The sequence below is a fragment of the Corvus cornix genome, chromosome 1 (genome assembly GCF_000738735.6).
Source record: "Corvus cornix cornix isolate S_Up_H32 chromosome 1, ASM73873v5, whole genome shotgun sequence".
In the NCBI taxonomy this organism is placed as follows: domain Eukaryota; kingdom Metazoa; phylum Chordata; class Aves; order Passeriformes; family Corvidae; genus Corvus; species Corvus cornix.
Genome location: NC_046332.1, coordinates 8135872 through 8158292, shown reverse-complemented (window position 1 = coordinate 8158292; position 22421 = coordinate 8135872).

Here is a 22421-nt window from a genome sequence, read left to right as displayed (position 1 = left end):
TACAAATTGGAACACTTTCTAAAATAAAAACTAATAAAATTTAAGAAGTATAAACATACTTTCCATTTCATAGCTTTGGAAAAAAGTATGAACATTGTACATTTTAGCACCATGTAGGGAGATAAGATCTGTGCAGTAAATTAATTTTCTCTTTTTGTAACAAAAAGAGCATAAACCCTGCAGAGAATGTTTGAGAGCTGATGCGATGGATCACAGTGCACTTGCTCTATTATGACTGTATTATGCAAATGTTTTCATGCAGCCTTTTAAAACGTATATGACAAAACCATTTCTGATGATGCACTGTACATAGAGACAGATTCTTGACTTCATTCAACCCCAATGACTTCTGTAAAAACATGTGGGTTTATTAAGTAAATAAATACTTCTAAATAATTCTATTATAAAAAGAGAATTACTATTTGTAAAAATATAAGAAAAGGCAATCCAACAAAAAACCAGTAGATATTCTTGAACACTAATAGCAGTGTTTATGCTACCATTGCTCATTCTTTTGTTTGCATAAGTAAATAGAAAATTAGGAGTAAATAATGCAGAAATGGGATCAGCCACATACAAATATCCAGAATTATCTTCAGATTGTGTCTCAACACAATCTCATGATCAGCAAAGCCCTTTTGAAAGACTGATCAGGTAACCCAATCCAAAATTAATTTGTCTCTCCCAGACTTAAATATCTTCTGTTGGGAAGACAATAATTAAACACATAAACACATTCAAGGAAACTTTACTGGGAAAAAAAGTTGTATCAGTCCTAATTTGTATTATTAACTTTTCATCTCTGTCACCTAAGTTTGAGCATACCACGTGCATTCTCAAAACTCAGAGCCCCTTAAAAGTATTAGAGAAACAAATCTGGAAGAAAAACCCAAATCTCTTTGGAGAGACTCAAGGAAGAGAACTCTGTGCTTGACTACTGAACAAAACTGATCAAAAGTTCTTCAAAATTTGAGGAAGTGTTGAAGATCAAAATGCCAAAGTTGTATGAAATATACTAGAGGGAATAAGGGGAAGCAAAACTACTAAACAATCTATGTGGTTGTACAAGAAACCCGATGGAAGAGAGGACTCAGCATTAATGCAGCAACCTTGAGAGAGCTCAGGGTGGTGATGGGCAGTGGCTCTTGCAAGGACCAAGTATCAGATTTTTCACTTGCCCCCTGAACCCAAACTAAATTGTAACTTCAGCCCTTTTAGCTGTGAAGGGCAATATTATGCAGGTCCTGCACAAGGGTGAGGGCAATCCCAAGCACAAGTACAGGCCTGGTGAAGAACTGGTTGAGAGCAGCCCTTAAGGAGAAGAACTCGGGGCTGTTGGTGGAAGGGAAGCTCCACGTGAGCTGACAGTGTGCACTTGCAGCCCAGAAAGTCAACTCTATCCTGGGCTGCATCCAAAGCCCTTTGGGCAGCAGGGCAGGGAGGGGATTCTGCCCCTCTGTCCCGCTCTGCTGAGACCCCACCTGCAGTGCTGCATCCAGCTCTGGGGTCCCAGCACAGGAAGGACACGGACCTGTTGGAGCCAGCCCAGAGGAGGCCACAAAGATGCTCAGAGCGCTGGAGCACCTCTCCTAGGAGGACAGGATGAGACAGATGGGGCTGCTCATCCTGGAGAAGAGAAGGTTCTGGGGACACCTTATAGAAGCCTTTCAGTACCTATAGGGAGCCTACAAGAAAGTAAGAAAGGGACTTTTTACAAGAGCATGATAAGACAAGGCAGAATGGTTTTAAACTGAAACAGGGTAGGTTTAGAGTAGATATTAGGAAGAAATTTTTTTACTGTGAGGGTGATGAAGCTCTGGAAGAGGTTACTCAGAGAAGCTGTGGTTGCCCCACCCCAAGGCCAGGTTGGGTGAGCTCTGAGCACCTTGGTCTAGTGAAATATGTCTGTGCCATGGCAGGGGGTTTGAAATGAGATGATGTTTTAGGTCTCTTCAAACCCAGACCATTTTATGATTCTATGATTACCTATGCTTCTTAGGTCCAACTCAGAACTGACATTGCCCAGTTCCCAGACACTTAGGTGCTCCTTGAACTGAAAGGGCAGGAAAAATATTATCTTTAGTTAACATACTTTAAAGTTAGCCAAGTACTGGATAATCCTAAAAGAACTGAATTTAGTGAAACCTGTTTGAACTTCTGAGTATGGTGCAGGAATAAAAACAAAGAGACCACCTTTTCCCCAAATATCTACACTTATTCACAATACAGGTGGTAATGAATTTTCTGCCACTATTAAACTGAAATAGATTTGAGTAGCTGAAAGGCTCCTTATTCCATTACCAAGTCTTCCAGCCCATTCTAAAAAGCAATCTGCTATGTACTAAATTGAAAATACTGTCTGATTTGCTGATACATCAAAACTTCACAATTCCAAAAAGTTCTCAGAGTGACAGCTGTGATGAGTTGTTTGCTGCAGTGATATATTGCTGTAGAGAGCAGAGTGAGGAACAGGAAAAACAGGACAAAAAGAAGGTCACTAAGCCAGGAGCTAAAGAAGTATTTAGAAAAACAAAGGTTTCCTTTTAAACTTCAGTTTACTGACACCAACTCTGACAGCAAATATTTAATAAGGCATGGCCACAATGCAGCTGGTCATTCCTTCTATGCCCAAGCAGTGTGTGCATAGGAGCATGTTGCCCTAAACTGATACATATAATTTCAGCTGAAAACTATGATTTTTTGACCATTTGCTGAAGAGAACTAACATATCTAAATTGCTGAGTCTAAGAGATGCATTCAAAAATCCCAGCTTGTTTTTTTTCACAATCAGAGGTGAACATTTTAGAAAGTGAACATGTAAATAAGTATAAAACAGATGTACTTATTTGTACTTCCAGGAGCTAATTGAAGTACATTAACACTAGGCAGGATGCTCAATAGTACTAGACAGGATGAATTCTCAGCAGCAGAAGTCACTCATCATGGGGCCTGGAAGCAGCAGCATATTCAAACCCAAATTAGTGTTTGCTTATGTCTGAACCACTTAGGCACATTCCACCATCATTTATCTTCTTGCTTTCTTATTTAAAACGACACCTACAACGTTTATCTGCAGGGCTCACTGGAGTGCTTATATTTAAGAGGATAACCTATTCTAGTCCTTTCTTTTCGGTCTCTTCTGTTGTGTGGTGCCATTGCTCTGGGAGCAGAGGTTTGTGTTGTGGGCAGAGTCTTCTTGTTGAACAGACCCTTTATTCCTTCTCCAAAGTAAGCTGTAGCCTACTTCTGGAAAAGGTCTTTCAGAAGCAATGGATATCCCTTAATATTCTTTTGCCAGGCTGTGGTTACTTGATTTAAAAGTAAGGTACTGAAGAGTCAGAGAGATTATGTAGTTTATACAAGGTAACACACGGTGAGTTTGTGCTACAGAGAGAACTCAGGCGTTTCTCCGGATGGTATGTGTTCAAGAACAGCTTCTAGCTCTCACACAAAACACAATTAAGCACATCCCACATTGAGTCTGAGCTTTCTTTAAATTAGATGAGGAATTTCCAGGATATTTCTTCTGTGAAGCCCTATCCTAGACACAGAACAGGAAAACAATCCTTGGAGGGCATTTGGAGGCCTGTTGACCACACTGGGTGAAACAAAGATTGGTGTTTCAATCAAAAAGGTGGTGTGGGGTTTGTTTTGGGGTTTTTTGGTTGGCTGGGTTTTATTTGTTGGGTTTTGCTGGGTTTTTTTCCCTTCGATCTGGAATAAGTAAAGTCATGGAATTAGTTTTTATGTTTTAGATGACATTGTCATGGAAACACAAAGAAAATAAACCATACCAAAAGAGTCAGAGAAACCTATTTAAGACATAAGAGGAAAATATCTTCCTCAACATGTGGGAGGATTTGCTAGTGAGCAAGAAAACTGAGCAAAGGGGATTCTCTGTGAAGGGCAGGAGTAGTCAACAGTACGGCCTCTTAATGAGGTGTGAAAAAATAAGGAATGAGCTTCAGGGAGTTAGAGGAAGCATTTTGTACAGGTACTTGAAAATCCCTGGGAATGAGATCAGGGTTAGTTGTACATCTTCAGGCTGTATGTTGGCGTCTATGCCCTCATTTCTTCCTTTTTCCCTTTCTTTCAGATTAGGAAGAAACTAAGGTTTCTACCCTTCCCCAGAAGAATAAGGAACCCTAAAAATGTACTAGGTTGTGTTTGTGTTCAGTACACAGAAATATACATCTGGCAGAGCAAGAGTAAGAATTACTGCAGTACTTAACTGGAAGAGACTTGCATTGAAGGACAACCTTTCTCCCCACTTGACTTGGATTTTAATAATGTATGGTTAAACTTCAGTTTTGCTACCTGCAAATTCCTGCAGTATTATTGATGTTCAATATCATTGATACTGATATTTTCTGTCCCAGCAAGGTGTCATGACAGTAACTGTGATCTCTAGAATTGCCTGCTCAGTCTGAGAGTGAGCTTAACAAAATAAAATATTATGCTGGACATATAATTAAAAAAATAAATTATCTCTTCCACTGTAAACTAGGCATCATTTTCCATTTTTCCTTCAGCTTCGTAAAATCAAAAAATGGGCACACATTCTCATAAAAATGCCTCTGGAGGGAGACACAGCCCAAAAAGTAGCTTACACCTGATATAAGAAGAATAGAATTAATGTGTTCGCGAAATCTGAGGATATCTACTTTAAAATGTACATCAAAACATACACAATAATCTAGTCTGGCTGGGTCTGAATTCTGCAGAATTTCTTTAACTCTTTATCTTACACTTCATGAAAAACAATTTGCTGTACTGAGTTAGTTAAATTCTGCATTTAAAATAAGAATAATGATTAAAAGAATTAGAATGCTTCCCTTCTACTTTTCCAGCCTTTTCATAATGGGCTTTTGACATGTAAGAGATCCCTGTTTTGCTTGATTACCTTCATTTCTTTGAACCCTGCCACTGATCATATAAAATCTGATATTCACTCTGTATGAGACCAGCCTCTTACTGATACAAAGTGACTGAAGATCAGGCTCTTTTGCTGCTTTCATTATCATATATGCTTTAAAATATAATAAGTCAGCACAGATTTTTGTGGGCACATGCAAATTACTGAACGTGCTCATAAACTTTTTGCTGTGAAACAGGAAATCACTAGGTTTTGGGTTGGGTTTTTTTGGGGGGCAGGGTTTGAGATAACTGTTTAGTTTTCCTACTATAATTAGAACCTTTTTGTCCTATACCATGAATTTATGCAATGACAATGTCAGAATTTTTCCTGTCTTGTTAGGTACATTGTGTCCTGTCTGTCTGCATCAGCACAAGCATATATTGGCTGACAGAACAAAGACAGATAAACTATAGACAGGCAACATTTCCTCAGCAAAAATAGCATGGAAAGGAGCAGTTTAGGGAGTGATTCATTGGATCTGGAAGAATTTATGTATTAACATTTTCACATATGTAGTAATTATCTAGATTTCACACTGAAGCCCCTATTTTCCCCCTCAAACAACCAAGACCATATGCAAATAATTCCCACGTCATTTGGCCAATTGGATACCACTGAAGCACAGTAATAGAGAGAATAGCAAAAAAGAGCTGCATTATCATGCAACTAAGATGCATAAAGGTGTTTCCAAGACATCTATCTTGTGGTGAGCTCACTTTATCTGGCTGCCAAACCACCCAGCTGCTTTCCCACTGCCCCTCCTCAAAGGACAGGGAGGAGAAAAATAAGATTGAAAAGCTTGCCTTTGCAACAGACTTGACTTGAAGGCTGTGGTCAGTCCATGACAACTCCCATCTGCAGTTACTTCATCCTCATAATTTTCTCCTGCTGCAGTGTGGTTACAGATGAGCCATGGCCACCCCTCACAGCCCCTACCAGACCCTGGGCACCTACAGTCAATACCTCAGATTTCCAGATTTTTCTGAGAGCCTTAAAATCAACCAAGATCAACTGGTTTTTAAAGTGTCTTTATTTTTTCAAACCAGGATGATGGAAAAGGCAATACATTCCTGGCTTAGAAAGATACATTCCCATTATATACGCAATAAAGACAAAACATTCCTGAGAACTCAAGTCATTCACCCAGAAAGGAAAGGTGTTCTTGTGCAATGTACCCAAATTTGTGCTTTCCTACAGAGGTGTCCTACAGAGTAAGATGAGAACACCATGTGTGAGGAAACATGGCGTTTATGATTTTCTCAGAACAAATACAGGATTCAGACTAAGATTCCAGTCCCTCTACCCTGCTCCTTTTTGTTGAAAGGTCAAACTTTTTCAACCTCTGCCTGTGGCTGAAGCGCACTGGGCACAGTGGCAAGGCACATCTGAACACATGTGAGCTGGAAACTCCTGTAAACTACAGTGATTTGCCCTTTTTGAAGAACCCTAGGAATGGGAGCATGAGAGAACTGCCACAGTCCTCTGGATCAAAGCATTCCACAAAGCACACATTCTCACTATGGAGGTGATGCTGGCATCCCATGATATCCATACACCAAGATGAATTTCTCCTGCAAGTTTTCGGTTCCCCGTCAGTGTTCAGAGAAGCCATGATCATAAATGCAAGAAATAGCTATATAGTTCTATTTAATACACAGCACTGGGCTTCTTTGAGGGGGATTCATAGTTTGACTTCCTAAATGCAGAAATTATGCAGAACTAGTCAGTCCTGAAAAACAGAAGCTAAGTGGGCACTTTTAGACAGCTATGAAATAGGCACTGCATGATTCTACACACCACAAGGCAAAGGGCTGCTGATTCTTTATCACCATGCTTTGCAAAACAGGTGTAAAATGCTAATCCTTTATGTAATACTTCATTACACTTCTTTTGCAAAAATGAAATGGCTTCATAGCACAAGGTTCATCTCATTAAAAAAAAAAAAAAAGAGGAAGATCTAAGATCAAAGGGATCGATTCCTCCCTATCTGTGTATAAATATTTAATCTGTTTATAGTAAAAGTGGGAAAAAATAAATTATTTCAAACCCTAGGAATAATGCATCACTGGTAAGCTGCACAAACTCAGAGTAAGAAAATTACAAGGCAACTCAGAGTAGGAAAATTACAAGGCAACTCAGAGTAGGAAAATTACAAGGCAAAGGGCAGCAGAGCATCAAATGTGTTCAAGAAAACAAAACCAAATGAATCAAACAAAAACCCCCAGCCAAAACCAAAACAACAAAACCAACCAAAACCCAAGATACCTACCCTCCAAAGCCCAAATACAGAGAGAAATTGATTTTTGACCTTGTAAATTTAGACAAGATTTCCTGGTATCATGCTTAAAAAGTATGGACATTTACTCCAAATTCTCTGCCTAGGTTTGGGTTTTTTTTCAATTGCAGTTACTACATATCTCCCCACAGGAGCTGGAGTTTGTTGTAATATGTGGAAGGAGGTTCAGAAATAAAACCTACCACAGAGAACAATGTCTTTTTTGTATTCCAAAGGGTTTTCCCGGCAAGGAAAACAGATTTAGTCTCTGAAAAAATATTGCTTTTCAAGACAGTTGCATTTAGGAGAGGAAGGAGTAGGTAAATGCAAGCTACAATCAATATCCTCAAATATGCCAGGGAAATTTTCCACTGCCACCAGCTCACCTGCAGCAGAGCAGCACCTCTGAGCCCGTACCATGGGGCATACAGGATCACAGGGTTTGGAACTGAGTCTAATCCTTAACTCAGCACTGCCAGGCCCACCACCAAACCATATCCCCAAGTGCCATGTCTGTGCCTTTTGAACACTTTCAGAAACAGTGATTGCACCACTTCCCCGATCAGCCTGTTCTAATGCCTGACCACCTCTTCAGTGAAGACATTTTCCCTAATGTCCCATCTAAACTTCCGCTGGTGCAACTTGAGGCTGTGCCCTCTTGTTCTGCTGTTTGTTGGTCAGTATAAGATACCAACCCCACCTGGCTACAAACTCCTTTCAGGCCTCCTCTGAGACTCCTTTACCTCAGGCTAAACACCCCCAGCTCCCTCAGCCACTCCTCATCAGACTTGTGCTCCAGACCCTTCCCCAGCTCTGTTGCCCTTCTCTGGACACTCTCCAGCCCCTCAATGTCTTTCTGGTGGTGAGAAGTGCAAAATTGAACACAGGGCGCAAGATGTGCCCTCACCAGTGCCCAGCACAGGGGGCAGTCACTGCCCTGGTCCTGCTGCCACACTATTGCTGACACAGGCCAGGTGCCATTGGCCTTCTTGGCCACCTGGGCACTCCTGGTTCATGTTCAGCCGCTGTTAACCAGCACCCCCAGGTCCTTTTCCACTGAGCAGCTTTCCAACCACTCTGTCCCCAGCCTGGAACACTGCCTGGGGTTGTTGTGACCCAAGTTCAGGACCTGGCACTTGGCCTTGTTATACCTCATACCATATACAACACACCACACCAAGCAGGTCTTGATCAAAACCAGGCCACTGAACCTGTTCTATTAACAAAAATCTCTCTGCAAGTTTTCTGTAAATGTAGTAAGTGAGGCTCTCACAGCCTAATTTACATGGATTTCATAAGATCTTCCCCTAATATGGATAAATGAGAAACAATTAACTGTGTGACGGAGCCAGAAGATTAAAATCAGCCAAGGAGGAAGGTTAGCATAGTGATACTTGTACTAACCAGCAGGGCTTCAGTTCGTTAAGCAGTGGGATATCTTTGTGCACATTTGCTCCAGATCAATTATAAGGTGTTTGGAGGAGGCCCAGTGTACATTCGTCAGCTGCTGAATAGTCACATGAGGCTGTGCAGGTACATCATTGATCCTGGCAGAGAAGCATTTGCAGCAAAGAGTTACTGTGCTGTGATCTGTGACACATACACCATTCCCCTCCCTCCCCCGCTGCCACCTTCACAGTGTAACACCTGCAGGGTTTTTGTCACATGGAATTAGTAGGAATGAAGATTAGAGTCCTTATTTAGAGATGGATCCTAATGTACTGGAGAATGTGTAATCATATATTATATTAAACTCATATCCTAATCATAGCCTAGTCAAAACATATAGATAAGGGGAGGTAGGGAGGGAGCAAGGAAATGGGAAGATGGGGAAGGAACATGCAAGAATCAGCAATGAAATAGCTCTGTAAATATCTGTACAGGAAATGCAATTTCCTACTCTAAGCCTCTGCTTTTTAGGCTAAGAGAATTTCACTGGCGAGACTACAGCTTTGAGAAATTCAACACATCTTTCAGAATTTGTGTTAATTGTTTTATTCCTTTGATCATCTCTGGAAATACTTGCTACTCCAAATGACATGCTGAACTTTCTCACTCTAATATAATGCAGTATTTACTTTGCATGTATACACATTACCAAATGTGCCTGCAATAACTTCTGAAGTAATTTTGTTGTTTCTAAATCTTTGTTTGCATTTCTTATTCAGTATATGAAATCCACCTTTTCTCTTCCTACTCTGACCTTATCTTATCCCCAAATATATCAGCTGACAGATGAAGCTCTCATACGAATTCCCTGTGCAGGAACAGAAGCCTGGCAGTTATTGTGAGAGGAATTCAATATCTACAGAGAGGAAGATTTCAAAAGGATGAATGAGAATTTTTACCTCAAATTGCATTTTCTATTAAATACAGCAGTGCCTAAAAATGGAATGGCCCTGAATACAAGACAACTTCTGGTTTTTGCATGCATTTATTTCACTGCATGAAGATTACTTCTTACCTCCCCTCACCACCCCCTACCCTTCTCCTCTCTCATCTACTCCCTACACATTGCATCCTTCAATCAAGAATTCCATCTCAGATTTCTTGACCTTGCCTCCCTCCTATTGAACATCTCCGCTCATCCCACTTTTAGATAAAACGTGCTCTGTCTCACACCTATCCTATGTCTATATCTATCCTATATCCTATCCGTCTCACACCTATGTCTTAAGCTGCAGAGTGTTATCTTCCCTGTGTTAATTTTCTGACTGTGCTGTGGAGGAGGTGTTGGAGGTGTCTATCACTGGCATATGCTTTGTCTGTGGGCTTTCCTGAGCATGAGTCATCATCTCCCAAATCACCTCTTCCTGACTCTTTCAGCAAAGTGTGATTTCTCTTTTTAACCATGTTCAAAACAGATGGGGCAGGAAAAGGGAAAACAAACTGAACCGATAAATAAACTGGAGCAAGGACTGAAATCCACTGCTTTATATATCCTATGGCCATTTGATAAAAGAATCTGCTTCTGCCTCTCTCATTAACCATTTTGTAACATAATTTGAGTGGGAGGAGTGAAGGAGTCCCATCTCAGACTGTTACCCTGTTGAATACTAGGAGATGTACATTCTTGGAAGGACAGTATTTGATAAATACAAATTAAACAGCACCAGAGAACAACATCCCTTCTCAGAACCCCATTTTTCAAGAGCCTAGGTCTTGCTGGAAGAGTTTTAGTCCCTCTGAAAACAGTTTTCTAATAATTTTACCTTCCTCTTCTCTTGGACAGTTTTACTGGAGTGCAGTAAGAAGTTATCCTTTCTTAATCACAAAAGTAACTTTCAGTTGATGGAGCAGAGACGGCTTCACTGTGGATCTACAACATCTCAGGCTGTTGCTTGTAAACTCTGACATTTACAGGCTTTAAGGTTTTGTAGAAACTGCATTCGTCTCTTTGCAGATCTGTGTCTATTCAGATTGATAATAATGAGAATTCTTAGGGTTATTACAATCTCTAAATAATATATCTGCTGTGGCTAACAAATAGCTTCACTGTAGTCTATTAGCTATTTATTAACATAACTAAAATTAATTAGGAAGTGGCTTATTCATGCAATCAAAAAAATCAGTTAAGATGAGAAAGATGAATAGAATTTATGTTTTACCTATTTTCTTGAGAGATAAGCAGATACATCATGACAATTAATGTGTCTGTTGCTAATTAAAAAACAATCTTCGCAATGGTAATTTCTGTTGTAATTTTACATTTGGGTGGCTCGTACTAAATTAGGCAGGCTTTCAACTCTGTGAACTAATTTTTGCTTACCTTGTTTTTCTCTCCTCCTCCTTTATGTTTATGATTCCTATCATCATCATTACCATGAGCTATTTGCCATGTAGCACTACTTTTTACTGTGCAAAGACTTATTTTTAAAAGGCACTTTCGTATATAATGCTCTATGCCACATTGCTCTACAATGTAATTTCAGACAACAATACCAAAGCTGCACAGCATGAAGGAAGGAAAACAGTGAATTATGGCATTTTCTGCATCTGACTGAAGAAGTAGAAGGATTAGGCTGGATGCCAGTAGGAAAAATAAAAAAGTTAAAGCCACAGACTAAGGAGAAAAGATGTATTTTCTGATCCATTGCTGCATAGCAGATCACAAAAAAACAGAAAGAGAAAATGTGGGAGTAGCTCTTTAACAGTTTCTGCCCCTAAATTTGGGCAATTTACACTACTTCCAAAAAGCCTTCCGTTTGCTTATTCCAAGGTTGATTTGCAGGTCTGAGGTATCAAGAGACACTAAACTTGGGATTAGCAATCCTAACCAGGGTGGAGTGGTTTATAAAATAACATTAGTCCTACTTAGACTATAGATTTTCTGGGTAGATGATATCAGAAGTAAAATAGCAAGAAAAGGATTAGGGCAAGATCTTCTGGGTGAAGGGGAATGCTGTTGAACTCTCAAAGAAACACCAAGGAGAGAATAAAGTTGAAAATTTCCAGTCACAGATTTTTCTTCATAGAGATGGTGGCAGATGGATTCTGTCTAGGTCTGGTTGTATGTAAGTTTAGCCTATGGAAAAATTCATAACTTATAAGAGGACTGATGCAAAGCATGTGAAAATGATTTGGAGTGTTTCTATTGACTTTAATTGGCTTAGATGAACTTTTAAAAACTCAGCAGTATTTCCCAGCTGACAAGCAAATGGTGCATTACCCTTTTCCAAACACAGTGTATCTCCCTGTTTATCCTCTTTTTTTATTTCTATTTCGTGGTAAAAGATATTTGGTGTTGACACTTGGACCACAAAGCTTGCAGTACACCAGAGAGCTGGGAGGAAGGAAACTCCTCTGCACAGCTCTGCCATTCAGACTCTTCAGTGACACTCATGACAGCTTTGCTAACATCATGGTTGGGCAGAAACTTCACCATGTAAAACTGTGAAAGGAATAATGTAATGACTGAAATTGTATAAACCCAGTTCTCAGAGACCATGTTCTGCTCTTGTGTTTCCTTAGCAAATTGGATGATTGTAAAAAATAATAACACTTAAAAGATGAACCTGGACCTAGTTCAACCTTTTCCTACTTGCAAACCTTTTCAAGAGATGGGGTTGCACTGGGTGACATAACAGCACCTTAATGATTCCATGATTCTATGAATATTGCTAGTGGTCAGTAAGGATGCGCAGTAATTCCCTTACCTTGAAATTCAGGTTAAACTTGAGGACATAAGTCCCTTCTATTTTCCTGAAGAGGAAAATGGACCTTTTGGAATGGACCTTAAAGATCACCTTGTTCCAATCTCCTTTCATTAGATCACATTGGTCAAAGTCCCATCCAACCTGTCTTTGAACACTTCCAGGGATGGGGCATCCACAGTATCCCTGGGCAGGCCATTCCAGTGTCTCACCAACATTTGTCAACTCTTCTATATTTGTATTTTCTACAGTAAATATGGCATACCAAGTCTGAGCATATTTGAGCCAGAAGCCTAAAGCTGAAACTATGGAACTCTGGTAGTATAAGCAATTTTTTTAACCTCCATTTTTTAAATTCCAAATAGTTTTCCCAAGTAAAAAAGGAATGGAGGACACCAAATCTCTCTGGAGCAATGGTGAGCTTGAGATTCAAAGGAACAACAACCCTGGGACTTCAGGCTGAAACATTGATATATGATCTCCTGAGAAATACAATAACCTCAGACTACCAAGGTTCTGACTTTTTTCCTGGCCCTTAGAACCCTTTGATTTTTTTTTGTTTAATTTTTTATATTTATTTAAATCTCCCATGCTTCCCTTTCAAACATTTATTTTAATAAAACTTTCCAGTTCTCTGAGTTTTCCAAATGCTCTCAACTTTGGCTTAATATTATAATGGAAGTACTGGATGAACACTGAACTCCAGCAGTCTGAAGGGTGACGAGGATAAATATGGAACTTAATGGTGGATAACTGACTTTGATGCAGTTTCATCAATCAGAAAGAGATAAACTACTTTCTCCTCTTGCGGTAACCCTTTTTAAGAAAAATGTATTGATTTTTTTTTTCATCAGATAGACATATTAACCAGCAAGGCAGACAATGCATTCTTCTGTCTTCAGGGGCATTTCGAGCAGAGATTGATTTTTTTTGGCTCTATGGGAAAGCAGTCACTATTGAGTGATAAACTCCAAAAAAAAAGTCTCCTTCCTCTTGCACTCCTGCCAGAAGCACAGAATTAACTTTCACAAAATTTAATTTATGAAAGATAAGAAAAAGAATGCTTCTCCCCTCCACACCCCTCCCAGTAAAACTTTTGATTTGTGGGCACAGGAATGCATGGTAGGAGAGTAGATATGCTAGTGTAAAATTAAAGAGAAGCATATTTGATTGCTGTAATCTTCCATTAATGAGCCTATCTGTACAGTAATTGGGTGATACAGCCCACTCAGGTCCCTTTGTGACAGATCATTAAAGATCCCATGGCACTCTTCACAAGGGTAGACTTACCCTCCCTGTCCTTGCCAAATTCAATCACAAGTGATAATTTTGTTCTGCCTATCTATATTTTCCCTGCTGTTTTATCTGGATAAGACTTTGCTTTTCATTTCCTGTACAAAAACTGTTGTATAATGTTTCTGTGTGCTATTAGAGAGCTGCGGGTTTCCATTCTGAAGATTACAATATCAGATGAAATTATTTCTGTATTATGGATATGACAAAATGTTACAATAGTCTTTTGGACATCTGTGTTACTTACTTAGGTGCATAAGAATAGGTCTATTTACTTCTCAGCTGAAAAGTGGGGCTACAATAGGACAACTGCTTTCCCCTGTTTTGATGGCTCCAATTTGGAAACCTTGTAGAAAAGAGCAGAATTCGACCTGCAGAATCAGCATAATTTGAGAACGTGATTGAGCCGAGAGAAACAAAATGTATAAAAAAATAGTGGTTGCAGAGGAATTGCAGTGCTGCCAAGTGATCTGAGCACCATGGATGCATGAACTTTTGATGCACCTGTACACTTGCAAAATGACATACTTCTTATATTGACTTCCATAAGTTTAATACATAATGACAATTATGCCTAGAAAAGTTAACTATGTTGTAGAATAAAATTGTAGTTGGTGCAATGGTAGTTTCTAAGGCAAGCCATGTGGTCTTCCTGGAGGAAAGACTGGAAACTGTGCTCTAGTCCTGACTCACAATAAAGCCTGGTTGTTGAGAAATTCTTGACTTCAATACAACTTCATAAACCATGGTAACTGTTCTGGTAGGAAAGTTGTAACTAATTAATGTGTAGGGGTTTTTTTCTTTTTGGCTACTCACCCACTGAAGAAGGCAGAAATTTAAGTTCTGCTTTTAAAAAAAATTGCCTCAGAAGTACAATAAAACACCTTGTGGTATGATGGGTAACCTTGCTTGTTTCTCTTTGCAAGGAGTTTGCTAAAAGCATATTATAAAAAAATGAATCTGTATAGAGCTTTTTTTCCCCATGTTTTCAGGCAAATTATCCCCTAACTTTCTATCCAGTCGTCTTTTCTTCGCGGAATATTCACTGCATACCATCTTAATGAAAATATCTCTAAAAAATTTGTGTTGAGCAGTCACTGTGGTGCTATAGCAATGTCTTGGATTTACATGCCAAAACCCCATCCCAGTCTGGAACTGGCATCACATGAAGAGTTGCACAACACAGCTGTGAAGGCAGTGCAGAAACCAAAAGCAGGAACAGCTTGTCTTAGTGTTTCCACCAAAGAAATGCTGTCAAGTTGTGTGACAATTTAAGGGCCAGATTATGAACAGCAGCCCCTGAAGCACAGGGAGATGTGGGATGCTGAAGAGAAGGAACACAACAAAGCAGAGCTGCTATTGCAGCTTCTCTCTTCTTTCAGATTATTGGGAAAGGAGGCAGGTCCAAAAGCCAGGCTCATAAGAGTAAGCAACCCCAAGGGATGTGTGACAAGCTCCTCAGCATTATTAAGGCTTTCTTTGCACTGTTTTTATCTGCCCACCTACTTGCATCCTAATTCCACTTTCACATGAGCAACACGGGCTACAATACCAAACTTTGCCACACTGACTGGAATCAAGTGACAGAGGATGGAGAGGCAGAAGGAAGGGAGGACTTCTCAGAGACCTTTCAACCTGTTAGAAAGATTTAGAGGGCCCCAGTTCCCTTCTTCATTAAATCACCTTTTCCACCAATCTTTGCATAATAAGTCAAATATATGTAACACTGAGACACTTTCCAACCTAGATGGAGATTTTATAATAATTTAAGAGATGGGTGCTGAAAGTGCATTTTTGAGAATTGGAAAAATTGTATAGTACCTTAGTGCTGCAGAGATGAATTGAGGAGCATCTTTGAAATTTCCATATCACCTGTGAAGAAACCCCAAATCAGAAAAAGTAAGTTATGAAAACAGCATTTTCTCATAGGTTTTTTGCTTCCTTTTACAGGCAGAATAACATAAGGGAAGTCAGTCTTTTATAAGAACAAAATGTAAAGAGTTTTGATTACAAAAGAACTCATAAATTCAAGCCTGCTCATACCTCAGTGGATTATTCAACTCTAATTAGGATATAATTTAAGTCATTAGCAAGACAAATGTTCAGATTGAAATGGAAAATAGCTTATGTTTATACAATGAAGTTTTAATATTAAAGGTTCTTAGAAATGAAATGCCTAAATTCCCAGTTGGGAAAATATGTCTTTTTTTGCTGTTGGACTGTGATCAGTTTTTTAATTTCTCAAAGATCATACAAGTTTAATCAACTCTTGAACTTATTAGAAAGCCATGAGATCATGACATTTCAAACCTTAAACTAAAACTGTACATTTGTTTGCAAATTAAACAAAGAATTCCCAGTCTCAAATATTAATCTCCAAACATAGATTTAAATCAAATGATGCCTAATTCCTTTGGTATTTGGCCCATAACAAATTGCTAAAAATTTAATAAGCTAGATTTAATGTCTGGGAGATTTTTTCATAGCAAACTATATTAAAAAATATAACATTTGTCATACACTTAGACTTTGAAATAGACATTTTCTGAAGTAAATATCCAAAGGTCTTTTCCTATTGTATAATCTTCTAGTCAGGGAAGAGTTCAGGGTTTCCTTACAGTCATACCTCTCTCTCAAGACCATACTTTCTGTACTTCTACATTTTCTTAAGCATAGTTCAAGCTATAGTTTTGTTTGAATGAAACTCTAACACTTGCGCACAGTGTCTATATGTGGTTTTAAGTTCCATCTCATCTAAATATCTCAGCCGAGACTATGGTGATAATCTCAAACACTGAAGCTTGAAGCTTACTGAAACTGATGGAAGCAGACTCTCACCTTGCATACTACAGCCTAAGAAACCACGTTTCAGGTGAGTATTACAAAATTATTTCCCTGCTTTTCAGTAACAAAATTACTTTCAGGAAGCAAGTTCTTTAAAAAAGAAAAAAAAATCTACCAGAAATATTCCCCTCCTCTCTTCCCTAACCCCTGATATTATTCATGTCTAGAGGAAAAAGAAAGGGAAAACAAACAAAAAAAAAACCTCACAAAAAAACCAACTATATTTCTTAATTTTTCACTAACTAGATTCCTAATTTCTGAAATCTTTCCAGGAGCATAAATCATACGGATAAAACTATAAATCAGTGATACATACTAGTTTATCACTTGCATACAATTCTGTTGACTACAAGCTAAGAACTCCTCTCCTGTTCCTTCTTCTATTTGGTTCCAAAGGGGACAATCCAGATGACCTCCCACACAGAGAAGAGACTCTTCATGATATGACAAAATTCGTGTCTGATTTTTTGGTTGAGGTAAAAGCTGTATTTGATCAAAATAACATTATGCATGGTTTTTGAAGAAGGTAAATAATCCATAGTTAATAGAAAAAATCTGAACAAAAATCATAGTCATATTGAAAAGCTGTAAATGCAGTCTAATAGGTGCTCTTTACTTTAGGATTTTCAGAGTCTGTTACAGATTCTAGGAAGTTCACTCAGCATAACTTTCTCTGCAGAAGTAAAGGGCCTGAGCTCCAGGCACAGAGTGTTGGAAAGGAGCCGTGGTTTCACAGTGAGTTTCCAGCAGGAACCGTACCTGCTTCAGAGGAAGTTCCCCTCCACCATACTTGTGCAGTTGCCCATACACTGCACTGGTGAGACTGGGGTGCAATACTGAAATAAATGTTTTCTTGAGATGCCTCTCATAAACTATTAGTGAGAATAACTTCTCACCTTTGTTCACTCTTGTTAATAAGGGTGATGAAGGAAGTTCAGGCTCTGAACTCTGTATTTCCCTCAGTAGGTCTTAAGTAAATTTTTCTTTATGGATTGACTGGGTTAAAAAATGCTACTTAGGTGTCTCACTCAAAAACATATATTTGAGCTAAAGTTGAGTTGGATACATACTGTGGGATCTTACAGCTCAAGGTCTGTCCCTGCTGGGATGTTTTTTGCTGGTTTGGTTGTTTTGGTTGTTTTTTTTTGTTGCCTTTTTAAACTGTACACTGGATTATTATTTGCTGTTTTTTTGGCCTCTGCAGTGGCTTGAGAAGTAGCATTAATGTGTGAAGGTAAATAAGAGAAATTTATGCACACAGATCTTCCAGCTTGTTCTTCAGCACTCTGATATAATGCACATATCAACAGAAAGTCTTTGCATAGTTCACTAACTGATTTTTTCCTCAGGATCATCTTTACTATCCATATGGTATCAGCAATGGCTAGGAAAGGCTGCCTGTGGAGTCCATCCTGCAGTTTCTGTACTGGCAGTATTGTATCAGGCAGCAGTTTGATTTTAAGTGGAGTTGAATAAATGATGCCAGGAGTGCATTTGCTCAGCTCCTTGCAAGTGACCCCCACTTAAGGCTGTTATTTCTACCTTTTGTGCTCAGGGGCTGGTGTTACTTGAATTCACTGAGACAGAAGTGGTTAACTCTCCAATCCACTTTTGAAGACAGATATTGAATGACCTTTAAACGCTACTTTGCTGCCATGTACACATTAGGAGAGGATTAATGCTTAAAGCTCACCTGCTGACCTGCAGGGGCAATACCTACAGTGGCACCTGCAGTGGTCTCTGTAGCTGACCAAATTCACTGGTACTTTGATATTCTAGCAGAATTTCCCCTGCTTCTAATTTATAAGCTATATTAAATGCTTTTTGATGTTAATAAAAAGGTACAATGAAGGAGAAACAATGGAAAGTTCTCAAAACCCCCCTGTAATTCAAAATTGCTTTCCAAAAATCACTGAGATTTGTATATGTACACAAGGAAAACAAATACTCTGAGATACTTCCTTACTCTTGTGTGAAATTCTGACATTCTAGCCAGAAAAGAAAAAATATGTGAGACATAAAAATCTTTTATTGTTATGTTACTCTGTAGGAGAATACAAGCATTGGATTTTTTTTTTCCCCACTCTTGCTGAAATGAAATTCATCAGACTAAAATCCAAACACTTGTCAGAAAGGATAGCTTTTACATGTTTGTGTCTGGGAACCACTGAAGCTATTGATTTTTAAATTTAAGAGTCTTGTCTTTTTGGGTGCTTGGAAAGGTTTCAAGACTGCTGGAACTTACTAGTCTCAGCTTAAGCAGAGAGTAGATTGTAGTACTATAATAATTTTATTTAGTTTTAGAAAACAACGATTTCAGAGCAGTCTGTGAACAAAGCACATTTTGCGAGTACAAGAGGAAAAAAAACCTCTCCAATGTCCAAGAGTGTAACTCACCAGTTCCACTGAGATTCTTCCTTAAATTATTAAAGTGCTCAACAGACATGAGTAGAGGAAAGGAATTCAAACATTTGATTATTTTGCAGAATTTTAGGAAGGGGTGGATGCGTCTTTGAGAGATTCTTAAGATGCTCAGGAAAACTTTCCTCGCCTTGAAAATCTACTCTGTATCACAGGTGGTTTTTTCTCCAGTTACGTCTGATTTCCCCAGTCACAACTTTCCACTCACAGAAGAGGGTTGGCATCATGCAGACCCCAGTGCAGCAATTGTGAAGTGTTTCCTGGTAATTACTACACACTTTTTGTGGTTTTACTTATATAAGATCATCTTCAGAATCTTTCCACGCAAGATCAAGCTCCCCTAGGAGCTTAACCTAAGATTAAAATTTAGTCCCAAATAGAAGCCATTAAAGTAGGACTGAGAAGATGAGATAAACTCCTCTGTTTGTGGCAAAAGGGAAGTCACCGAGAGGTCGGATTTGCACTATATGTTGGCTGACTCCCCCCCTCAATTTATCATAAGAAAATAAATCAAGTCCCACTGAAAAAGATTCAATTTACATGATGTTGTGTTCGTAAAATGGTAAGTTTGCAAATTAATTATTTGACTGGAAGGGAAAAATGTTGAATAAACTACACCAGGGAGTTTTGCTGCTCAGGTACACCACACCTAGATTTAATTTCCAAAGGAAGCACTTAACACAGAAAAGGCAGCACTTCTGCACCAGTGCAAATCTGTGCCATAGATATCTGCAGAATCAATCAGTGTTGGGGAAGATGAAACAGGAAAGCCTTATAAATATGATTGCCTGACAAAAGATTTTGGGAATATGAAAACTACAGGCGACATCGAAATGAAAGCCACTTTTGAAATACCAAGTCTTAGTTACTGAACAACTGGAAAACAATGGTATGGCCGACTGAAGGTAATCCCCTCTTGATGGAACAATACCCTCTGCTTGCAGGCAGGTCCAAGGGTCAGAGCAGACCCTACTAGCTCAGCAGAAGGGGTCCAAAGAGTAGTTTTTAGAAGTTAAGATGTAACACTCTATGGTAATATAAGAACTCTTATAGGCTGTATGTAAATGCTATAGGATTTGTATCTTGTATTAGATTGGTTAGTGACAATTAGAATATTCAGTACAGAAGATGATTTATTGTATTGTAACCAGGACTTCACCATTCTATTCCATTCCATTCCATTCCTCTCTTACTCTTTGCACACTCTTACACTCTCTCTCTCTCTCTCTCTCTCTCTTACCTGCTTACTCTCTTGCTCTCTTGGGCCTGCTCAGAGCTGCCAGCTGCAGCTCTAAGCAGTGCCCCTATACCCACGCCCTTTGCAGTAAACCGCATGTCCCAAGATCTGCCTATAGAGATCTCTCGTCTCCGTCCGTCCCGACCGTCCCGACCGAACCCACCAGAGTCCCTACAAATCAGGACTGAATTCTTTGCTTCAACTGAAGCAATTTTGGAAAATGTTTCAAATGAGAAAGCTGCATAGAATTGGTTTGCTCGCCCAGTAACAAACTGGAAAATTCCTTTTCATTTGTGTGGGAGCCAGCAGTGCCTGTCTAAGGTTCAAATCAACTTCTGAGGGTAAAGATAAATTCCCCAGCACATCAGGTCTGCTTTAATAGTCTAATCAGTTCCGTCTGTAACAGACTTTAAACAATATCAATTTCTAAAGAACCCAGGAATGAAAATCAGACATCTGGCAATGAAGACTTAAGAGACACACACCACTCTTCTGCAGAGACATCTGAAAACCAGGCAAACATGGGGAAAAAGGGTTATTATTTCTTATGTTTAAGGTTGTGTAATTGTTCAATGTGGTATAAATTAGAACATATGAAAAAAGTTAAATCCTCAATGCTAGAAGGGCTTGAAAGTGGAATTCAATTTAGGACTTAACAGTCTGGGAATTGAATAATAAGTTTGTCAAATACATGGTTTATGGTCAATAAAAATAACTTGTTTTATGACGAATTAAGCAAATGATGAGAAAATTAAAAATTAAAGTATTTTGGTTTGATCCTATTAAAAGCTATTTAAATATCTGAAAATTTACACCAGTTTGATGTACAAGAAGAAAGCAACACTAACAAAAACATTTTCAAAATAAGCAGTTTACATTATATTATTTAGATAGAAAAAAAAAGCGCCTTTCCACTTTGACTAGTTACACATCCATTTTTTAATACGTAGATTTTTCTGGCTAACAGCCAAAAATATCAACCATTATCCCAATGCAGCTTTTAGACCAATATGTACTTTCCAATATTAAAGAGTCCCATGAGCAGCAGCACCAATAAATCTGGGGGTCTACTAACGTGATTATTAAATTTCTGTAAATTGCTCCAGTCTAGCTCACCCAGCTGCCCATTTCTTAATGTTGGGAATTTCAGTCCAGTAGCATCCTCAGTTGCAGCCTTTATTCCCCAACATACTCTTTCCTTCTTCACCCCAATGACACCTTTACCTTTCAGTGCTCCCCACTGACCAGCTGAGGAAGTCACAGCACAGGCTTGAGGGATGCACTTGCAGTCTTTGTCTTCCCAGCAGGACAATCACTACACACAAGTGGATTAGGGAATTTTTAAGCCCAGACTGAAGATGTCAGTTTAGTGAGGGCACTTGCTCTAAATCTCAATTTTCCTCCACCCCAATTTTCCCTCTCACAGGCAAATCCTTGCTCCCCTCTTCCCTTTGTGAAATTGCTTCAAAAAGGGGATGGGGACAAGAGCATTACACAAAGTCAGGGATATCTGATAAAAAAGACTCATGTCTGCATTAGAAATTATTAGAGAACTTCAGTTTGCAAAACACCACATAAGAAAACACACAGATGATAAACAGTATTAAAACCAAAATTAAACTAAAGTAACACACTGCTTTTCAAAACACTTCCCTGAACTGACTGGCAGAATGAAAATTCATTGCATAGGTTGTTCAACCTATATTGCTGATCACTGTCAGACTGGCAATATACCGTTCAGTTAATATCTGCAATACATTAGTCAGCCTAAAATACAGCTGCTGAAAAGTGGAAAAGACCCCCAATGGTTTCTAAATGAATTTTCTAAATGAAATTCAGAAATATAATTCATAACATATTCAACAAATGCTGTCTAAGTTGCCTTCTTATATGTGCAGATATTTATTTGTATTCCAGATACCTATGCTTTTTGTTTCCTAAGAGGAATTCTCAGAAACTAACTTTCCATGTAATCAGCTGTGTTTATTATTATCAAAAGAATATTAATTTTAGTCCATTTTGAAACAAAGTTACAAAATAACCCCCACAATAAAGAAAAACTCAAAACCAAAGAACCCCCACACAGCAAGAAACACAAACAAAAAATCTAACTAGCTAACAAAACCCCAAAACCCAAAAAATCTCTTAGAATACAAACCAGAGAAGTGAAATGGAACTTTCTCACTGCTTTGGACACAGACCAATCTCAACTGAGAAACCCTTAATGTTGTGCAAGCACTTTTAACACTAACCAAAACGTTGGTGTGTTATCAACACTCT